The sequence below is a fragment of the Pteropus vampyrus genome, unplaced genomic scaffold, assembly GCF_000151845.1.
Source record: "Pteropus vampyrus isolate Shadow unplaced genomic scaffold, Pvam_2.0 Scaffold483, whole genome shotgun sequence".
NCBI classification, from domain to species: domain Eukaryota; kingdom Metazoa; phylum Chordata; class Mammalia; order Chiroptera; family Pteropodidae; genus Pteropus; species Pteropus vampyrus.
The window spans coordinates 393,221-413,810 of record NW_011889264.1 but is presented as its reverse complement, the minus strand read 5'-3'; the positions used below and the strand labels follow the sequence as shown (position 1 = coordinate 413,810).

The 20,590-nt window shown below is 37.8% G+C and overlaps 1 protein-coding gene and 1 pseudogene across 3 annotated transcripts in view; one reads left to right on the top strand and one right to left on the bottom strand.

Moving 5' to 3' along the window:
* The window catches only part of WWP2 (WW domain containing E3 ubiquitin protein ligase 2), a 122,745-nt gene that overhangs the window by 77,290 nt on the left and 24,865 nt on the right, over nt 1–20,590 (bottom strand). The window lies entirely within an intron of this gene.
* On the top strand, nt 14,347–15,236 carry LOC105307214 (annotated as a pseudogene).

The following is a 20,590-nucleotide window of genomic DNA, read 5'->3' as shown; positions in this document are numbered from 1 at the left end:
GTAGTCTATGAAAGAACTTTCCACTTCAGAATATTCTGTCATCACTGTCCCTTGTAGTTCCCATACCAACAAATGGTACATGCATGTACATACTTATACCTTTTAAAAGGAAAGATCATTTTTTTCTTCCTAACTCAAAATATAAATGTAAGGATTTATCTGGAAATTTGAGAAAAATAACACGAGACACAAAAATAGGACACTTTTAAGGGAGACCAAGTACTGTTGGGTCAAGAGTCTTGGAAGCCCGATGAAGATGTGATTGATTTGGCCTTAACAGAGCAGCTCAACAAACCTCCTTCTTCCTGCCTCCCTCTGCCCACAATCCCATAGGCCCATCAAAAGAAAATGAAAATAAGCAGGGCATTCATTAACAGGTCAGTGTTCATTCTACGCATAGCTGTGAAACACTGGTGCACAGAAGAACGGAACCAGAGGAAATTCCAGAAGGGCAGAGAGTAAACAGTCTCTTTTCCATTCCCCAGCTCTCCATAACTCAGACACACACAGGCTGGAGTCTACCCCAGGCTTAAAGAGAAAACTCTTTCACGTTCTCTTCACAGTAAAGGAAGCCAGAGGCTTCCAGAATTTACTGTTACGATGTTTCTTTGGCTTCCAACGTTCCCCAGAGCCTAACAAGAGAAAGTCTTGTCTACCAAACTAGCATCAAGTTATAAACACTGGAATACTTGTTGGGGTACCAATGTTGACTCTGCTTCACCCTACTTCTCCTAGGCCCCCATCACTCACACCTTGGCAGGGTCCTCCCAGAACACAGGGTGTAAGGAAGAGTCTACCTTAGCCTTGACGCTTTTTCTTGTGCTGCTGTTGGGGTCTCTCTTCATCATCTCTAAATTAAAGTTTTGGTCTACTGGGGGTTCCATTAACTCCTCCAGAGAAGATACCTTCACTCACAAAGACACTTTGTAAACTTTTCTTTTTCTCTCTTTCTTGTTCATTCATTCAAGAAGCATTTTCTGAGTACACACTATCTGCCTGACACTGTGCTAGAAGCTGGGTTATAATGAAGAATGAAAATAGAGAGTCTCTGCTTTTAAGAACTTCACATGTCAGTGGGAGAAAAAGAAGTAACTAAATCACCCCACAGAGAAATGTGAAGTTGCAACTGTGAAACAGATTTCATGTAAGAGATCTATGGTCCCATGAGCAGCTGGATATTGAGCCTGGTCATAGCATCAGGAAAAGTTCCCTGAGGAACTGACTCCTCAGCTGAGATCTTCCGTTTTAAGAAGACAACTAACAGGTTGGGGTGGGTTGGGGAGGAAGACCATTCTAGGCAGAGGAAATATCATGTGTAAAGGCCCTGTGGCATAATGAGCCGGATGCTTTCAGGAAACTGAACAGAGATGAATGGGGCTGGAAAGGAATGTGATCCAAATGGGATACACAGTGGACAGATATCGTAATGCCTTGTGGGCCTGACATGTTGAAGTTTTTTCCTACCCTAAGAGAAGCACCATGGTAATTCGGGTTTTTAATCAAAGTGTGACAAGATCTGCTTTGGGTGGAAAACAGACTGGACAAAAGTAAGGGTAGATACAGGCAGAGCAGACAGGAAGCCACAGGAAAGGATGAGGGCGGCAGAGATAGGGATGAAAGAAGTGGGCAGACTTGCAAAAGTGAAAAACAAGAAAACCTGAAAATATATTAGCAAAAAGGATGGGCAAGAGGGGTGAAGGTATCAAAGATGAATCCTGGGTTTCTAACTTACTTCACTGGAAAAATGGAGGACCTATACATTGAAATATGAAATACTAGAAGAGGATCAAGTCTGGGGAAGAGGTGATAAGTTCAGATTTGGACATGCTGATTTTGAGAGATTTCTGACGTATCCATGAGGAGACAGCAAGGCAGTAGTCAGGTATGGGATCTTGAGCTCATAGGAAATGTATAGGCTGGAGTTTCAAATCTGTGGGTCACTTGTACATGGTGGTTATTCACGAAGAGGAAGTATAGATGGGAATGGGATCACTGAAGAGGATGCAATGGTAGGAAACTCTCACAGTTAATAGTCAAACAGATGAAGATGATCTTGCAAAGAAGACAGAAAAGAACAGTCAGAGAGGTAGAAGGAAAATCAGGAAGGATTCCTGAGAAGGCAGGAAAAGGTGGGCTCCAAAGCATGGATACAGTCCACAGGAAGAAGGAGGACAGCTTCTCTCCTACCACAGGAAAGAGGGAGGAGAGACTGGGCACATGCATTTCATTTCAGTACATGACAGATCCATCAATCAGAATTGTCCTTATTTCTCTTGATTCAGGGTCCCTGTGATCTATGGCCAAAGCCCATACAGCTACACATGTATTTCTTTACTTATGAAAAAAAAAAAATGCACATGCCCACACACTTCAGAATTGGCTATTCATCAAAGTCATCCTCTAATAAGGTACATTATAGACAGAGTCTCTCTTGAACCAACAGAGGGTCCCTTTAACGCAAGGTACAAAAGACTTCATCTGTCTTGGTAAATCTCAAGTCTGTCAAGCCCTAGTATATATATATTTTTTTAATTTAAAGTAACGTAGGGGAAATAAATATAGATCTGAGAAAGTTAAGTCTTTAGAATAAACTGTCAGTTCACGTCACTTATGGCTGCCTTGTCACTTTTATGGCTGCCTTGTTGACAGAGCTCCTCTTCCCCGAGGAGATGGAAAGTCCTCGTCACCCATTAACAGCTATTCCTAGGCAGGTCGCTTGCTCTAACAGCTCATCCATTCTCCATGCCCTTGGGGAGCCTAACGACCAGCCACCATTCCCTGTTACAACGGATCAGGGCCCACTTGACAGAGGCAGGCTTTCAATGAACTACTCTCCTTTCAAGTGGTCTTTGAATAGCAAAATGTAGAAGCTCAGCTAGGAGAGAATTTTTATGGCTAAGATTGTTTTTTAAAAATTCTCCTTTTAAAAAAATGGCTTTTTAAAAATTACGATTTCAGAAGACTGAAGTATTATGCCACAATTAAGATTTGGACTAATGATCATAATGAGTATTCAACAACGTGGAAAATTATTCATACTACAATGTTAAGTTAAAAAAAGAGAACATGAAACTATAGGATGCACCTTATTATTAAAACCCTGTAAAAACATTTAAAGAGGCAAATAAATAAATGAACCAGGAAAAATAATAGTTGTGTTTGAAGAGTAAGATTATGAAATAAAGGTTTTCTTTTTCTCATTATCTGTTTAGTGGATACATTTTTTTTCTTAATTTCCAGATTAGTTAGAAATGTATACATAAGAGTTTACAGTGAAATGACATGATGTCTAAGATCTGCTTTCAAATACACCTCAAAAAAGTGGGGGCTAAAGATGAAAGACAACTGGACATGTGCTCATCATTTTTGAAAGTGGGTAATGGTTCATTATAGGATGGTTCATTATACTATTCTCTCTACTTTTATTTATGTTTGAAATTTCCCATAATAAAAAGTTTAAAATTTTTCCCATTTTTTTAATATTATCTTCACAAAAAGTAATATTAACTTAAATTTTAAAAAAAGTAATAACAACATGTTCATTATAATATAGAAAGGTAAAATATAACACCTTCCCTGTACACATGCACACGCCAAATCCCTTCCCCATGACACAACTCACTGTGGACAACTTTGTAGGAAGTCGTCACACCGGCAAACATTAGCACAAACACAAATAAACTACATGTGCTGAACTGGCTTCATTCTAAAACTGAAAGTTGTGCCCTTTAATTTTTCACTTAATGTATTCCACAAATCTTTTAAAATGTATACAGAGTAATTATCCATTGAGGAGGGTTTTAGGATTGAGGGAGGAGCACGTTCAAGGTAAATTCAGTCTTTACTGTAATGTGCCCTGTTGGAGAGAATGAATTCATTAATACATGTGCAAATAAACATTAATTAATTAAGGAGGGGAGGAAGAAAAGACACAGACATCATATTCTGAGAAATGCGTGCCTTGTTATCCTGCACGTAATAAACTGCATTCCCCAGGTTGGGCCTGATACTAAAGTGAAAATCCCCACTATGTACCTAAAAGTGGCACTAAGTGCACTGCTCATGTAATTGTGGCGTTCTTAATCTGGTCCAGCATCACTTTCCCTCCCAACATACCAACTCTCCTACAAGGACAAGTCTCCTACTCTAAGAAAAACACTCCTAGAATCCTAGAAGACCAAAGGAAAATGGAAAATAAAACACTCAGATCAGATAAATGAGGTTTGATCCTAATACGATTCCAGCAGCCACAGAGTCTCCCCTGGGGGAACCTGGGAGACTGGAATGGGCATCAAGCGGGAGCCACTCTCAAATAACTGGCACAAAGCAGGGGCCCAAACAACAGACGAAAAGTTTCAGGATTGTTTTTGGGAGGGAGGGTGCAAGGAGAAGGAAACAGCTCACATCCAGGCAACAGTCTCATTTTCCTATCATCAGCTCTGGGCTCTGTGCAAGGCCATCATTCCATGCTTATAACAGCTGTCAGCTTAGAAGCTGAATACTGTGTGGCTGATTAGAAACAGTGCGAGTAGCACGACACCTCTGTGGGACAGGATTAAGGGGAATGGAAGAAGGTTCTAGAAATGTACAAACAGTACAGTCCTACACTAACAATAACTTGATTTGGAAGAAAAGTTTCCCAAGTCTTCCTTGAGTAACTTAACCTCTAGCTCTTCACTATCTATTGCAGGGGCCACAAGCCACACATGGCCACTGAGCACTAGGAATGTGGCCAGTCTGAATGTAGATGTACTGAGTGTAAGTAATACACTGGGTTTTTAAAAACCAGATACCCAAAAAAAAAAAAAAGAAAAAAAAAAAAAGAATGTAAAGTATCTCATCTCGTTAATAGTTTTCTTTACATTGATTATATATTAAAATAATTGCATTTTAGATATATTGGACTAAATAAAATCTATTGTTAAAATTAATTTTACCTGTTTTAGGTTTTGCTCTTTAAATGTGGCTACTAGAAAATTTGAAATCACCTACATGGCTCACATTCTCTCTATTGGACAATGCTGCTCGAGCGCCTCCTCTCTGCCACTTATGGTCATCGTCCTAAGCAGCTTCTTGCTCACCAGGTCCATCTGGCCCAAGGGCCTTCTCTGTGTAACCTGATGACACCAAGTTCATTCCTGCCTCAAAGCTTCCCACATGCTGTTCCCTCAGCCTGGAATGCGTTTCTCCTGTGGGTCTGGGCAATCCCATCTCATCCTTCCGGAGTCCTGGTGTCACTTCCTCCGGCAAATCTTCTTTGACATCCTCCCCACTCCAGGCTAGGTTAAGTCCACAGTGATGCAATCGCAGAGCGTCCTGCACTTTCCTTCGTCAAATCAGTCACAACTGAAACAGTCTGAACCAGTTATCTGGTTAAGTCTGTCTGTTTTCCTCTCTAGATCCTAAATTCCAGGCCTGTTGGCCATGCTACCACCACATCTCAGCATCTTGCCTGGTGCTCACAGGCATTTACTGTGTGATCAAAAAACTTCACATCCTTCCCCTGCTCCAGGCAGGTCCCCCAACCCTATGAAAATGCCCTATAAAGACAAGAAGTTCCTCTCACATGAAACCCTGGTCCAACATTGAGAAATTCTTACATCTAAAAAGGAAAAAAAGAGGGGGAAGATGTCCTGACCATCTACTATGGACTAAAATGCAAAATGTCACAATATTCTTCTAGAAAAAGGGGAACAGCATTGGCGTACATTCATGCGTGGAGGAGTGGAATCACTCTTGGCTCAAATATGGGTTCCCATGAGGCTGACCGATTCCCAAAGCCGATACCCATAAGGAAGACTCTAGAGGCAGCAGTAAACCTCAGGCAACATGGAGGCAGCCATGTACGGGGGAAGGGATTCCTGACAGAAAGCTTTTCTTCTTTCTTCAAGTGAGGTTTCACAGAGCAGCCTCTCAGCTGGTGATATAGAAGGGAGGTCTGTTTTAACATTCGTTGCAGGAGCCTGTGTTTATTTTTGAGACTCCTGGCTAAAAGGACCTTTTCTTTCAAACAGCTCTCCACTGACACTGAAGCCATGAACTGGGTCCGGCTGTAACTTTGAGAAGCTGAGGGTGTGGGGTTGAGAAAGGGGGTGGCTTTTGGCTTCTTCAGGAATTCCTTGAGGTTCTGGCTTGGCCATATCTGCCTGAGGTGCAGGATGATGGAAAGCAACATACAGAGAGCTTTTCAGAGACTATTAAAGACAGTTTTAAATCCCAACGCCTGGCATCTGGTGCCAATCAAGAAAACAGTAGTCACTGAAATAACTGCGACCGGATGGGGCAAAAGGAAACAAAGGCTTACATTTGGAGGCTGGGACAGACTCAGTGCAATGGCTCCCCAGAGTAGCAACTTAGCACTACCCTGATCACACCTCTGCCTTGTAGGTGAACCACAACACTGGCCATAAAAACCTAAGTCACAGGAAAAGACGTTCATCATCACTAATCTAATTCAATATAATATATATAAATATATAACATACTGTGTGTGTGTGTGTGTGTGTGTGTGTGTGTGTGTGTGTATCAGTGTCTTGTGTTCTAGGCACAGGGGTAGAGGGATGCACAGGAGTGAACAAAACTCAAACAATGCCTGCCCCAATAGACCTTACGTTCTCATTCTAGAGGATAATAAGTGAGATAAACAAACAGAATATATTAAGTGAGATAAACAAACAGAGTATATAGTATTATATGGGGATATTGCTAAAAAGAAAATAAAGCAGGGAAAGGAAATAAGAAATGTTGGATAGAGAGAAGTCACAATTAAGATAGTTTGGTCAAGGCCCTATATTATATGATTCCATTTGTATGAAATGTCCAGAAAAGGCAAACCTACAGAGACAGAAAGCAGATCAGTCGTTGCCAGAGGCTGGGAGGTGGGAACGGGAATGAACTATACATGGGCCTGAGGGATCTTACTGGGGTGACAGAAAAGTTAATGGTGATGTTGCATAACTCGGTAAATTTTTTTAAAAATCACTGAATTGCACACTTTTTAAATAGACAGTCTGGTCAGGGAAGGCCTTGCCGATAGACGTGACGATGGACGTGACATCTAGGTGGACTGGAAGGGAGTGAGGGAGCAAGCCATGGGGACACATGGGGAAGAGTATTTCAGGAAGAAAGTAAGGCCAGTGCAAAGGCCCTGAGGCAAGAGCAGCAGCAGGTGGAAGCACAATAAGGAGGTCTGTGGGCTGGAAGGGGGTCTGGAGAGGGAAGGAATAGGCTAAGACGAGGTAACAGAGCAGTGACACAGTAGGGAAGGCACAGTAGGGAAGGGTGTTAGTGTCTACTCCGAGTCCACTGGAGGAGCGATACAACCTGATTTACGGTTTGGACTATTCTGGTTGCTAGTTCAAAAATATACTGCAGCAAGACAAAGGCAGACGCATGGAGATCATTTAAGGAGACTTTGCCTCCTAGCAGCTGAGAAGTGATGGTGACTTTTACATGCCACAGTCATGGTGAGAAATGGGCAGATCACATCCTCAAACATATCTTGAAGGTAATATGGGTAGGACTTGCTGACAGACTGAATGTGGGTTGTAACAGAAAAAAGTGATGTCAAGGAGGACACAAAGGTTTTTAGTCTGAGCAACAGAGGATTGCCATTGCCTCAGAAGGAGGAAGCCAGAGGGAGGCCCATGCTGCAAGGCAAAGGTGTACAACCCAATTTTAAGGGCATGAGGCTAGATTAGAGCATGAAAGGAAGGGGTTTAAATGAACAAGTGGTTGCAGGACTAAGCCAATTTAGGGCATGCCAGTGTTTCCAGACTAGCAAAGAGGAAATCAGCAGAGGAGATTAAAAAAGAGTGACCACAAGGAAAAAAAAAGAAAGGAAAAGAGCGACCAGAAAGATAGACAGAGAATCAGTACGGTGTGGTGGCCTGAAAACCAAGTAAAAACAGTCTGTCAGGGACGGATCAATTTGTTGTATCCAATCTCTAAGGCAAGTGAGTTGAGGATGAGAATTAACCACTGGATTTAGCAACATGAAGGTGACTGGTGACCTTGGTACAAGGAATTGCAGCCAGGCAGTGAGGGCAAAAGGCTACTTTAAGTTCCCCAAGAGGAAATGAAGAGAAGGAAAGAGATGAAAATTAGAACAACAGAAATTACTTTTGCCTCTGAACAGACCAGCAGAGGTTACAAGGTTGACAATGCCCAGTGCCACTAAACATAAGGGAACCAGCGACACCAGTCTTTGCAGCAGACCCAGGCCACAGGCATCAAAAAAACTTGAAATGCACCTGCCTTTTAACCCAGCAGTTGCAGGCCTAAAAATTTACTACCTAAAGAAGAAAAGAGCACAAAAATATCATACAAGAATTTACCAAAGTCTTGCTTATAAACTATGGCCTTTGGTCTCAGAAGGGTTTTTGTGAGCTTGACTCCAAAGGCAAGGGAAGGAAAAGCAAAACTAAATGAATGGTACTAGTCAAACCAAAAAGCTTCTGCCCAGCAAAAGAAACCATTAACAAAACAAAAAGGCAATCAACTAAATAGGAGAAGATATTTGCAAATAATACATCCCATAAGGGGCTAATATCCAAAATATGTAAAGAACTCATACAACTCAACAACAAAAAACAAACTATCCAATTTAAAAATGGATAGAGGATCTGAACAGAAACTTTTCCCAAGAAGACATACAAATGGCCAACAGATACATGAAAAGATGTTCAACCTCACTAGTTATGAGAGAAATACAAATCAAAATCACAATGAGATATCACCTTGTACCTGTCTGAATGGCTATTTTCAATAAGACAAGAAATAACAAGTGTTAGATAGGATGTGGAGAAAAAGGAACCCTCACACACTGCTGGTTGGACTGTAAATTGGTGCCTCTGCTATGGAAAACAGTATGGAATTTCCCCCCAAAATTAAGAATATTATTACCATATGATTCCACAATTCCTCTCCTGGGTATCTACCCCAAAAATTTGAAAACATTTATTCATAAAGATATATGTACCACTATGTTCACTGCAGCATTATTCACAATAGCCAAGACATGGAAACAACTGTTAGATAAAGATGTGGTACATATATACAATGGAATACTATTCAGACATTAAAAAAAAAAAAATTGATGAAATATTGCCATTTGCCACAACATGGATGAATCTTGAGAGTATCAAGCTAAGTGAAATAAGTCAGACAGAAAAAGACAAGAACCATAGGATTTCACTCATCTATGGGATTTAAAACAGAAAGCAACAAATGAACAAACAAACAAAACAAACTAACTCATAGAACAGACGACAGTATAGTGATTACCAGAGGGGTTACCAGAGGGTAGGGGAGGATGAAGAGGGTAAAAAGGAATCAAATATATGGTGACGGAAGGAGACTAGACTTTGGGTAGTGAGCACGCAAGGCAATATACAGATGAAGTATTACAAAACAGTACACTTGAAATTTATATAATGTTATTAACCAATGTTACCCTGATAAATGTAATAAGAATAAAAAATAGAAATGGCCAACAATAAAAGATTGGTTGAACTATGGCTCATTCATAGCAAAAAAAAAAAAACTGTAGCCATTAAAAATTATCTACTTTCATTGAGGTGGAAAAAACTGGGTGAAAAAAAGCAAGTGAGTTTACACTTTGGGAAAAAAAAGTTATATATACTCACATACATACATATATAATTTACATACCAAAAAAAAGAAGCTTAGTGGGTATATAACAAAATATTAACAGAGTTACCTCTGAATAACAGTATTCCAAGTGATTTTAGACTTCTCCATTAGAAAGCAGTATTATGTAGAGGCAAAAGCTCTAGGACTAAAAGGCCTGGATTAAATCCCAACTCTGCCATCAGCTACTGTGTGGCCATGGGCAACTTACATAACATCTGCCAGCACTTCCTTGGCAAAGGAGATGGTGATATAAACTATCTCATAGGTATGCAGGAGGATGACTAAGTTTATATTTATACACACACACACACACACACACACAATACAGACATCGTGAAGTCAACTCAGCACTCAGTTCAATAAGCATGAAATAATTATAATCAGAAAAAGTAGCAATAATATTTTCAGTTTTAGGAACATGTTACTTTTATAATCAGAAAAAATATTAATATTTTCAATTTGAGAAGCAAGAGAGAACTTCTCAGAAATTTCCTGTGAGCATTCCATGAGATTGAAAAAAACTAGATTTTTGCATTTTACTAGATTCATAAAAATAACGAATTGGCTATGCAGAACTGGTTTCACCATTTAAATCTATCATCAAGCCTATTCAAGGCACTGAAGTTTATAGCTATGTCCTAAATAATATCTTCCTACCAGCTTACAAGACTGTCCCTTTCATTTTTGCCCACCTCATCCTTAACTGAAGAAACAGTGAACAATTTTTCATATTTAAATTTAAAAGTATTTTAACTGTAAAGCAATTTTTTTTCACTTTTCCTCTTCTCCCTCTGACTCCAGTTCCAAAGATCAGCAGTTTTATTTATCTTGCCGTTGGAAAACTGGAAAAACAGCACTGTGTTTACTTTAAAATAAATGCATGCACTGTCTGTCAGGCATGCCTCCTCCAGGCACGCAGCCCACCCACCAGAACACTCCATCCTTATGGAAGCAGGGGAAGGTGGTGCTCTCCTTGAGACTGGCCTATCTGTTCTTGGAGTGCAAAGCACCGTAACAACTCTCTGCTTATAAGAGTTTTAAATAAATAAGGAGCTGTTTGCTCTCTTTTCTTTTCTTTTTTTTTTTTAATCAAGGAGAGACACTTGGGACAGAAAAGAGAAAATGGAGGGCATAAACAAGAAGCTTTTCAAAATCTACTTCATTTACCATAGTGGTATGGATATGGCAATTCTCAAAGCATCTCCTATGCATTGTAGAATTGAGGAAATGAGTAATTACAAAGACGATAAGAGCCAGGGTTCTCATATGGAATGGAGGGAGGTTAGGAAGAACTCTGTGGAGCTGAATTAGAATTGGAGGTTTCAGTATGAACTCATGGTGTTTAAGAGACACAGAAATAGATAGTTACATGTCTCTGTGTATGTGTGCATGTGTGCATATATATAAAGTCTGACAGGAAAAATGAAGGCTCAAGTGCCAAGGAAGTTTTGAAGAAGGGCAGTAAGAGTAGATACACCCATCCTGATGTTGACACTACCTCCAATGAGAACACTGAGAATGTATAAAACTCATTAGGAAAAAGTACAACTATGTCCTTGTACCACATCATTTACCAAAATAAACTCCAGATTGAACAAAAGTTTAAATGTTTCAAAAATTAAATAAAGAAAACCATTGCAAGTGTTGGTATAACAAAGGTATCTAACTTAATTTTTTCCCAAGTGGTAGCTTAGTGGTTCTCAGACTTGAGCGTGCATCAGACTCTCCTACAAGGCTTGTTAAAACACAGATTGCTGGGCCTCGAGTTCTGATTCTGCAGGTCTAAAATAAAGCCTCAAAATTCACACTTCTGACATGTTTCCAGGCGATGCCCATGCTGCCGGCCTAGGGACCACACTTTGAAAACCACTGGGTTAGCTGTGGGTCCTAATGTATCGTTTACCTTTTCTAATTTTAAATGCTAGCTTTATCACATAGGAAATTCTATCTATACTGGATTATGTTTGGGAGAAGATATATGATGGGCATGTCAAAAGGCTACAGGAGCAAGCTTGAAGAGGCAGCCAATGAACAAATCAAAGATAATTCAAACATCAAAATAATGGCAGTAACAAATGATAACCCACTGAATAAAATAAAAATCTATAAGAAGGAAAAGCTCTGTCTTGTAGTATACCAACTAATAAATGTAGAAAGAATGATAGAATTGGAAAATACAATTTTTTGCAACGTCACAATAATAACTGCAATGACAAAAATCAGACAAAAATCATTAATGAACATTAATGAATGCAAAAACTAGTAGGTGACGTTGTGATAAGGAACAGATATTTACATAATCTCAATGTCTCTCTCCATAAATTAGTCCTCAATTATAAAGAGAAAACAGTAATTTTACAGTGGAGAAACCTAGCAGATACCACCTTAACCAAATGACCAAAGTTAATGTAATCAATATTAAAACAAGCAAAGTCAGGTGCCTCCTGATATGATGCACTGAGAAGGAGCAACATTACTTCTGAAGTGTATCTGGAAAAAAATGCATACCCTGAATCTAAGCATGAGAAAACTCCAGACAAAGCCAAAGAGAGGGGGTTTCTATGGAAAGTATGGCCTGTACTCTTCAATAATGACAGTCTCATGAAAGACACAAAAATAGGCTAAGGAACTGGTCCCAGATATAAGGAGACATGGCAACTAAATGCAATGTACAATCCTGCATGGGATCCTGAACCAGGGGAAAAATTCACTTTCAGTGCATGATTACAACTGGAAAATCTGAATTAGATAACAGTATTATAAAAATATTAAATTTCTTGATTGAGTAATTGTACAGTGATTATGTAAAAAGATTCTTTTCAGGAAATAGACAAGCTTTAGGGATAAAGAAGTACAAGGTTTGTCATATACTCTAAAATAATCCAGAAAATTTTTACATGTATGTACAGATAGAAATAATGTTAAAGCAAATGAATCAAAATATAAACAGTTGAGTGAAGGGTATGGAGAGTTCTTCGTTCATTCTTGTAACTTTTCTCTGAATCTGAAATTATTTTAAAATAAAGAAGTTTTGGCCTTTTGAGCCACGCTTCCCTTGCTCAGGCCCGCTTCCACGTCTAGAAGTGTACTTTCCCTTCTAATAAAACTTTTCTTTTCTACTGTAAAAAAAATAATTAATTGATTAATTAAAATAAAAAAGTTTTTATAAAAGGCTACTTTAAGTTACATTTCCCTCCTTTGAAAGTAGGACAATCTGTTTGTGCCAAGGTCTGCAGTGTCAGTGGGGCCAGCTGCAGCAGAGAGCTACAAGAGAAAACTGAGTCTTGGGCCCTACCTGTTACCAATTTCAAAAGAAATTAAGATCATCCAATGGATTGGTACAGATGAAAGATGCTGATAACTACTGAAGCTGGGTAATGGGGATGATGTTTGAAAATTCCCCTAATAAAAAAGTTTTTAATAATCAATATTTAATCTCAAAATCTGGCTTCCACACAGAGATGACTAGAGTTGTCCCTAAGAGTCAAACTAGAACCTTTGGTCGAGCAAGTCTTCTTTGCGGCCACAACCAGGTCGATGTCCCCACAGAAAGTTAGCCAAGGCTGGCCATTATGCAACTGCAAGTCTTAGTAAGACCCTCCACCACAGCATCCCTCTGCCAGGGGAAGGCACAAAATACCAGCTGAGTTTCCCAATCAACTTCCAAGTCTACCCAGGGAAAACAAGGGAGCAAATGAAAGAGGGAAGTAAGTCTCATGGAAGTGAAAAACGTCAGGTAGGATAACCACCACCCATCAGGCCTTTTCTCAGGAAAAGTAGTTTCAGGAAGACCAGGCCACAGTGAGAAGAGTCACCTAATACACTGTGACCCACTACCCTGCGTGACCAAATTCACACTTAAACACCACTCTGGAAACATTTCCAGCTCAGCAGCTCCCCAAGGAATGCAGCCACCAAGATCTTAGTGCTCAAATGTCCCCCATTACTGTCAGCCTCCCCACTCCGCGACCCCTAAAGCTTTTGCATTTGTCCAGTCTTAGAATTCGTTCTTGGAACAACCTCAGAGCTGCCTCCCATTTAGGCAAGGAGGTCTCACATCAGGAAACAGGGTCTCTGTTGTCCATCTCTAGGATTCGAACCTCCCAGTCTTTGGGAGGAAAAGTATCAGAGTAGACAGAATAACTACTACTGCTATTACTACTTATATAGCATTTATGTGTGTACCTGTACTGTTGTTAGCTCATTTCATCTCTAAACAACATTTTACAGAAAAGGAAATAGAAGCACAGAGAGGTTACATGACTGCCTGATGTCACAAAGCTGGTGAAATCATGATTTAAACCCAGGTAGTCTGATCCCAGAGTCTACACATTCTTAACCACTTCTCTATATGACAGATTTGTAATTACCAGAAATAGCCTTGTTTTAAATAGAAGACTTTATAAAATATGTCTGGAATACTATGTACATCAGCTATGCCATTGTCATCCGCAAAGATCTGTTTCTCTAAGAAAAAGCAACCCACTGCCCTATTACAATCCACATTCTATCAGATTCGGATCTGATGTGCCTCACTACTCAACCTGGCCACACACTCAGAGTGCTGAGGCTGGTGTCAGCAAGAGCAGCAGGAGCTGCAGCCACCGCCATAAACAACAGAAGCCTTGAGAAACTCAGAAAACATCCTCCTAAATCACTCTGAGCTTCTTACAGGATGAGGCACTGGCCTCAGGCTATTTGAACAGTTTAACCCAAAACATGGATATCAGACCAAATAACAATTTATATCAACAAGATGAATTAAAAAAGAAAAATTGAGGAAATCTCTATATGTACTGTTTTCTCAGTTTGCCCAAGTGGTAAATATTGTGGCTTTAAAGACCATGAAGCTAAGGGGGCAAGCTGTTGGTTTTTTTGTGTGTGTTTTATTTATTTATTTGTTTATTTGTTTATTTAACTATTTAATTATTTATTTATTTATTTAATTTTTTAAAGATTTGTTTATTGTTTTTAAGCCATTGTTATATTTAAAGAACTGGGATTGTCCATAAAAATCTTGAGACAGTTACAAGGATTTCCGTTTTATGGTAAAACCAATGAGAATTCAGTATGCAAAAACAGATTCTGATATAGTATCTAAAATGTGTGGTGCTCTGCTGACAAAGAAAAGAAAAAAGAAAAAAGAAAAAACTGTGGAACGAGAGCAGTGACTGCAAATTAAAAGCCTGGTCAGGGAACACCAAATCCTCAGGTCTCTGATTGTCCTCCAGACTATATTATATTCCTTAATAAATTACCAGGGAGACTAAAGAGATGATGCTATCCACGCTGTTTAACAGTTTGCTGGTTTCAAGGAAGTACGTTTGGTACCCAGGAGGCATGACATTGCATTTGTTGGATTTGAAAATAATGGACAGACCAGAGCTGCCAGGGATGCTTTACAAGGATTTAAGATCACACTGTACCATGCCATGAAGATCACCTATGCCAAGAAAAAAACATTTGGGATAGTTGTCTTTAAAGGACTTGGTGTTATTTATAGTGTTGGTTTTGATAACATCTGGTCAGGCCATTTTAATAGTTGGGGGTGGAAGGAAGTGAAAGTGAAATTTTTGTTTTAAAAAACTATCTGGTCTTCCTTTAGTCTTAGTGAACTATGAAATAGGAAGGCCTTAATTTCATACACTAAACTTTTATTTGTATTCTAAAAAAAATCACTCTGGTCTGAAAGAGAAAATCACAACAGCAACTACAAACGATAAAGCAGAACACAGCAGAATGTATGGGATGGCAGATTGGTCCACCAGCAGAAAGCGGACAGTATCTACTAAAGATAAAGACACAACCCACCCTATGATTCAAGGCCCCTAGATAGGAATATATTCAATAGTAATACATGTATGTGTCCTCTAAAATACATGTATAAGAGTGTTCACAGCAGCTTTGCTCATGATGGCCAAAAACTGGAAACAATCCAAATGTCCACCTAAAGGAGAACAAACAAATTGTGGTATATTTATATATTAGGAAACTATATTCAATAAAAAAAGCAAATTATTGTTGCATGCAAAAGCATGGATGGATCTCACAGATATGAGAAGGCACAAGAAAACATACTATACGAGAAGGCATAAAAAAACATACTGTATGATTTGATTGATACGAAATTTAAGAATAGGCAAAACTAACGTATAGTGATAGAAATCAGAATAGTGGTTATCTCAGGGTGGGGCAAAGGGATATTAATGAAAAGAGACAGACATGGGGAACTTTCTGGGGTCCTGGAAACGTTCTCTATCTTGATCTGAGTGGTGATTACACAGATGTGAACATATGTAAAAATTTATTGTGTACTTTTTCTTAAAAAAAAAAAAAAACTGAATACCTAGGGCAGTAAAATCAAAGACAAGTTCAAAGCAACAATGTTTTCATTATTAGACAAGGACAAAAATAAATGCACTAAGTTTTCAACTCAAAAGCTATACATGACTTAATGACTGAATGAAAAAGTATGTATAATACATCTAAGAGCAAATGGTTAAAAAAAGTTAATATTAAGTTAAAAATGGAAATTAACATTAGAAAATATGGTATAATTGCTAAATGGATCCAAGAAGTTGTCCTGTGAAAAATAAATTAAAAAGCAAAAGTTAAAACAAAAATGTTTATGCTAGTCAAAAAAAAACTGGGGGGAAAAACACACAAATATCAAAATTTTTAAGTGAGAAAAATTGAAACATTTTGAAAATGAGAATACTGTTTAAAATCTTTATACTAATCAATTTGAAAATCTCAATTTTCTCAGAAAATATAAATTAACAAAATTGTCACATGATGAATTAGAAAAGTTGAACAAACTAATCATTATGGGGAAAAATACTGAAAAAGTCATCAAAGAATTATTTCAAAGAAAGCTGCCAGACCCAGTTGGTTTTATGGGTGAGCTCTTTCCTGTACTCATGGAACAGATAATTCCCATGTTATACAGTCTGTTCCCGAAGTTGGAAAGTGCTTCAATTTACTGTATAAAATTAGCTTAGCCTCGATTCCAAAGCTGACAAAAATAGTACAAAACTACAAACGTCACTTATGAATATAGATGGAAAACTCCCAAATAAAATATTAACAAGCAAGTCTAACAAAACTAAACTTTCAAGAAATAACGTATCATGAGCAATTAGGTATATTCTAGAAATTCTAAGATTGTTACTATTAGGAAATTAATATAACAAATTGAAAGAAGAAAAATCGTAATTATCTCAATGGTTGCTTAAAAGATATTTGGTAAAAATTCAACACCCTTCCTAATTAAAAAAAAAAAAAAGATTAATCAACCAAGAAAACATGTTACTAACACCCAACCTCACACCCAGAGGAGGAGAATCACTAGAAGCCTGGTTATTAGACAGGGCAGGATACCCACTCCATCATTACTAAAACAGGAAGTTGTACACAAAGCAACTAACAAGAAAAAAAGTAAAATTATCTCCTAAGATGAGCAAAATTATCAGACTTAGAAATCACATAAACGTCTGCCAAGAAAACCCAAAAAGAAAAACTATCTAAACCTATACTAAGAATTCAGCAACTGACAGAATATAAAAGAAAATGTAGAAACTAATAGTTCTATAGTAACAACACTAGGTTAGAAGATATAATAGGAAAAGATCCCACTGAAAATAATATTAAAAAATTAAAGAGTCTATCTAAAGATAACTTCAAAATGATTTGAATGAATTCAGAGATATTTCATGTTCCTGGGTAGGAAGAATCAGTATGGAAATTCTCTATTAAGGAACTTAACATGATAGGATTCTAGTAAAATCTCAAGAGATTTGAGGGGAGAAGAGTAGGAGGAGAGAACCTGACAAAATAATTTAGTTTGTGATGATGTCATATATGCAAAGAAAAGAGGGAGGAATATTTTTGAAAAGAGAAACTTGAACTTGTAGATATTAAAACATATTATAATGTAACAATAGCTAAAATAGAGTGATTTGAAAAGGCTAATAAAACAACTGATGAAATGGAAATTCCCCAAACAGGCCCAGGTGTACATATGTTTTTAACATATGCTGAACACAGCAACTCAAATCATTGGGAAAATAGATTATTCAATAAACTAAAGAAATTGGTTAACTATGTGAGAAAAATTAAATTAGATCCTTACACTGTGCACAAAAATAAATTCATTTGGATGAAAAATTAAATGTGAAAAATAATATCATAATGAACTATGAAAACAGAGGTGACTATTTTACCTGATCTCAGATGGGGAAAGCCTTTTGAAGCATAAAAGAAAAGGCTAAAAATACAAAGGGTGACAGATTCGACTACAAAAAGTTTAAAACATCTGTTTGGAAAAAAGAAAAAGAAAACCTACAAAATTAAAATGCAAATAAAAAACTAGAAAAACATTTACAAATTATAAGCCTTAACATATAAAGAGTTCTTTTAAAACCAAAAGGGAAATATACACACTTCAATATAAAAATGAGCAAAGGATAAGGCAATAAACACACTTTAAAAACACAGAGTTTCCTTCAGTAAATCACAGCATTAAAAAATAGGTGGGATGGAGGTGGAGGAACTTTAGCGACATAACAACCAAATGCAATGAGAGGAGCTTGCCCAAAACCAGATTCAAGCAAACAACTTTAAAACAATACTTTGAGACAAATCATATAATTGGATATAAACTGGGTAATAGGTGATAATAAGGAATTTATATTAATAAGCTAGGTGTGATAATGGTATGGCAATTAGTTAAGAAAATATCCTTTTTTTATAATGCATACTGAAGAATCTAGGATAGAATGTTGAGACAGCTATAATTTACTTTAAAATACTACACCCAAAAAAGAAAAAGATGACGCAAATCTGGCATAATGTTAATTATTAAGTAGGCCAAAAAAAATTTTTTTTTTTTTAACAAATAAATCCAATAAATGCTAAGGTGCAATAGAAACCAACAATCTCAGCCAATGCTGATGGGAGGGTAAACTGGTAGAACTTTTCTGGAGGGTAAGCTGGTAGTAGTGTCAGAATCCTTGAAAAAATGTTTAAACCCAGCAAGTCCATGGTCAATACTTTTCTCAAGTAAATTTTCAACATGGGCATAAAGATTTTAAAACTTTCAAGTCTATCGTAACATTATTTGTGATTGTGAAATAGTGAAAACTACTCAAATATTTTTCACACAGCCATCTGATAGACTACTACCAGGAAGTCATCAAAAACTGAATTTTAGAAGGATAATTAAGGCTATATTGATATATGTTATGGTGCAGCAGCTATGGAAAACAGGATGGTGTTTCCTCAAAAAATTAAAAATAGAATTACCATAGGATCCAACAGTTCTACTTTCAGGTATTTATCCAAAAGAATTGAAAGCAGGGACTTGAAGAGATATTTGTACACTCATGTTCACAACAGCACTATGTACAATAGGCAAAAGGTAGAAGAAGCAATTCAAGCAATCCTTGGATGGATGAATGGATAAACAAAATGTGGTCTATTCATACAATGGAATATTATTCAGCCTTTAAAAAGGAGATTCTAATAAGTCCTACAACATGAATGAAGCTTGAAGACATTATGCTGAGTGAAATAAGCCAGTCACAAAAGGGCGAAAATACTGTATGATTCCATGAGGTATCACACAGAGAAACTTGAGTAGTCAGATTCAAAGAGAAAGAAAGCAGAATGATGGGGGATAGAGGGGAGGAAGGGAGAGGAGAGTTATAGTTTAATGTGTACACAGTTTGAGTTTGGGAAAATGAAAAAGTTCTGGAGATAGATGGTGGTGATGGTTGCTTACAAGACAATGTGAATGTACTTAATGACACCAAACTATACACTTAAAAATGATTAAGATGGTAAATTTGATGTTATGTGTATTTTATAACAAAAATAAAGATACATCGATACATTTTAAAGACAAAAAGCATGATGCAAAATAATATGTTCTTTTATAATCTTAATTTTGTTTTATTGATGTCTTAAATATTAACATATGTTGGCACACGGAAAAAAGCTCCAAGGGTATATATCAAAATGATAATAATTATCACTAGGTGCTGTGCTTACAGGAGAGTTTTATTTTCTTAGTATGTCTGTGGGCTTTTCTGTAATTTCTAGTTTTTCTACAATTACTTTTATAATGAAAAGCAAAAGTATGTTGACTAGACAAATGACGAAGGAAAGAAAAGGACACTCGTATTGGCCACTGATCCTAATATGAGAATGCCCACAAGTATATTTCCAAATGACATAATAAATGTAACCCTCCTTGAGAATCAAATCATTAACGGCTTTGGGAAAATAGGGACCGATTCAGAAGACAGAGAGCATCAGAGAGTACCGTGAAGAATTAAAATAGAGGCATACGCCTGGGTTTAAGCAATTCCTGAGGCCATGGTGGGTTCATGACATCCGTGTGCCCAGCAGAAAGGAAAAGACCAGGGAAGCCTCAGAAAGAACAGGTCTATCAGAAAGTAAAGGCTCAGAAAAAAAGGACTCGAATCAACGCAGCGCTCTCCCTGGGACTCAACACTCCCCACCTCCACATCTCTCTTAAGCAAAATCTATTCTCAGAAAATATTTTCTAGACAGCAGACTTCAAGAGAAAAAGGAGCCTTTTTTTCTGTGGCATTCCCTCACCACATATGGTACTGCTCTGAATAGAGGCTTTATGAGGGAGGGTCCAGATACCACAGCCACGGTTATGCCACTTACCACAAACAACAATAAATAGACATTAGGGTTTAGATTTCCATGCAGCAGAGGCACCCCGAATAATTACGAGAGAGCTTCCACCACATTCCAACATCCAGTAAATGTTTACTGAGTGCCTACTAAGCACAGAACACTATTTGTAATCACTCTCTCACGCAACTCCTTCGTTCTGTTCCAGGGCTCAGACTAGGAAAGTAATGATGTAGGCCGGAGGCATCTGACAGTTTAATTCTACATG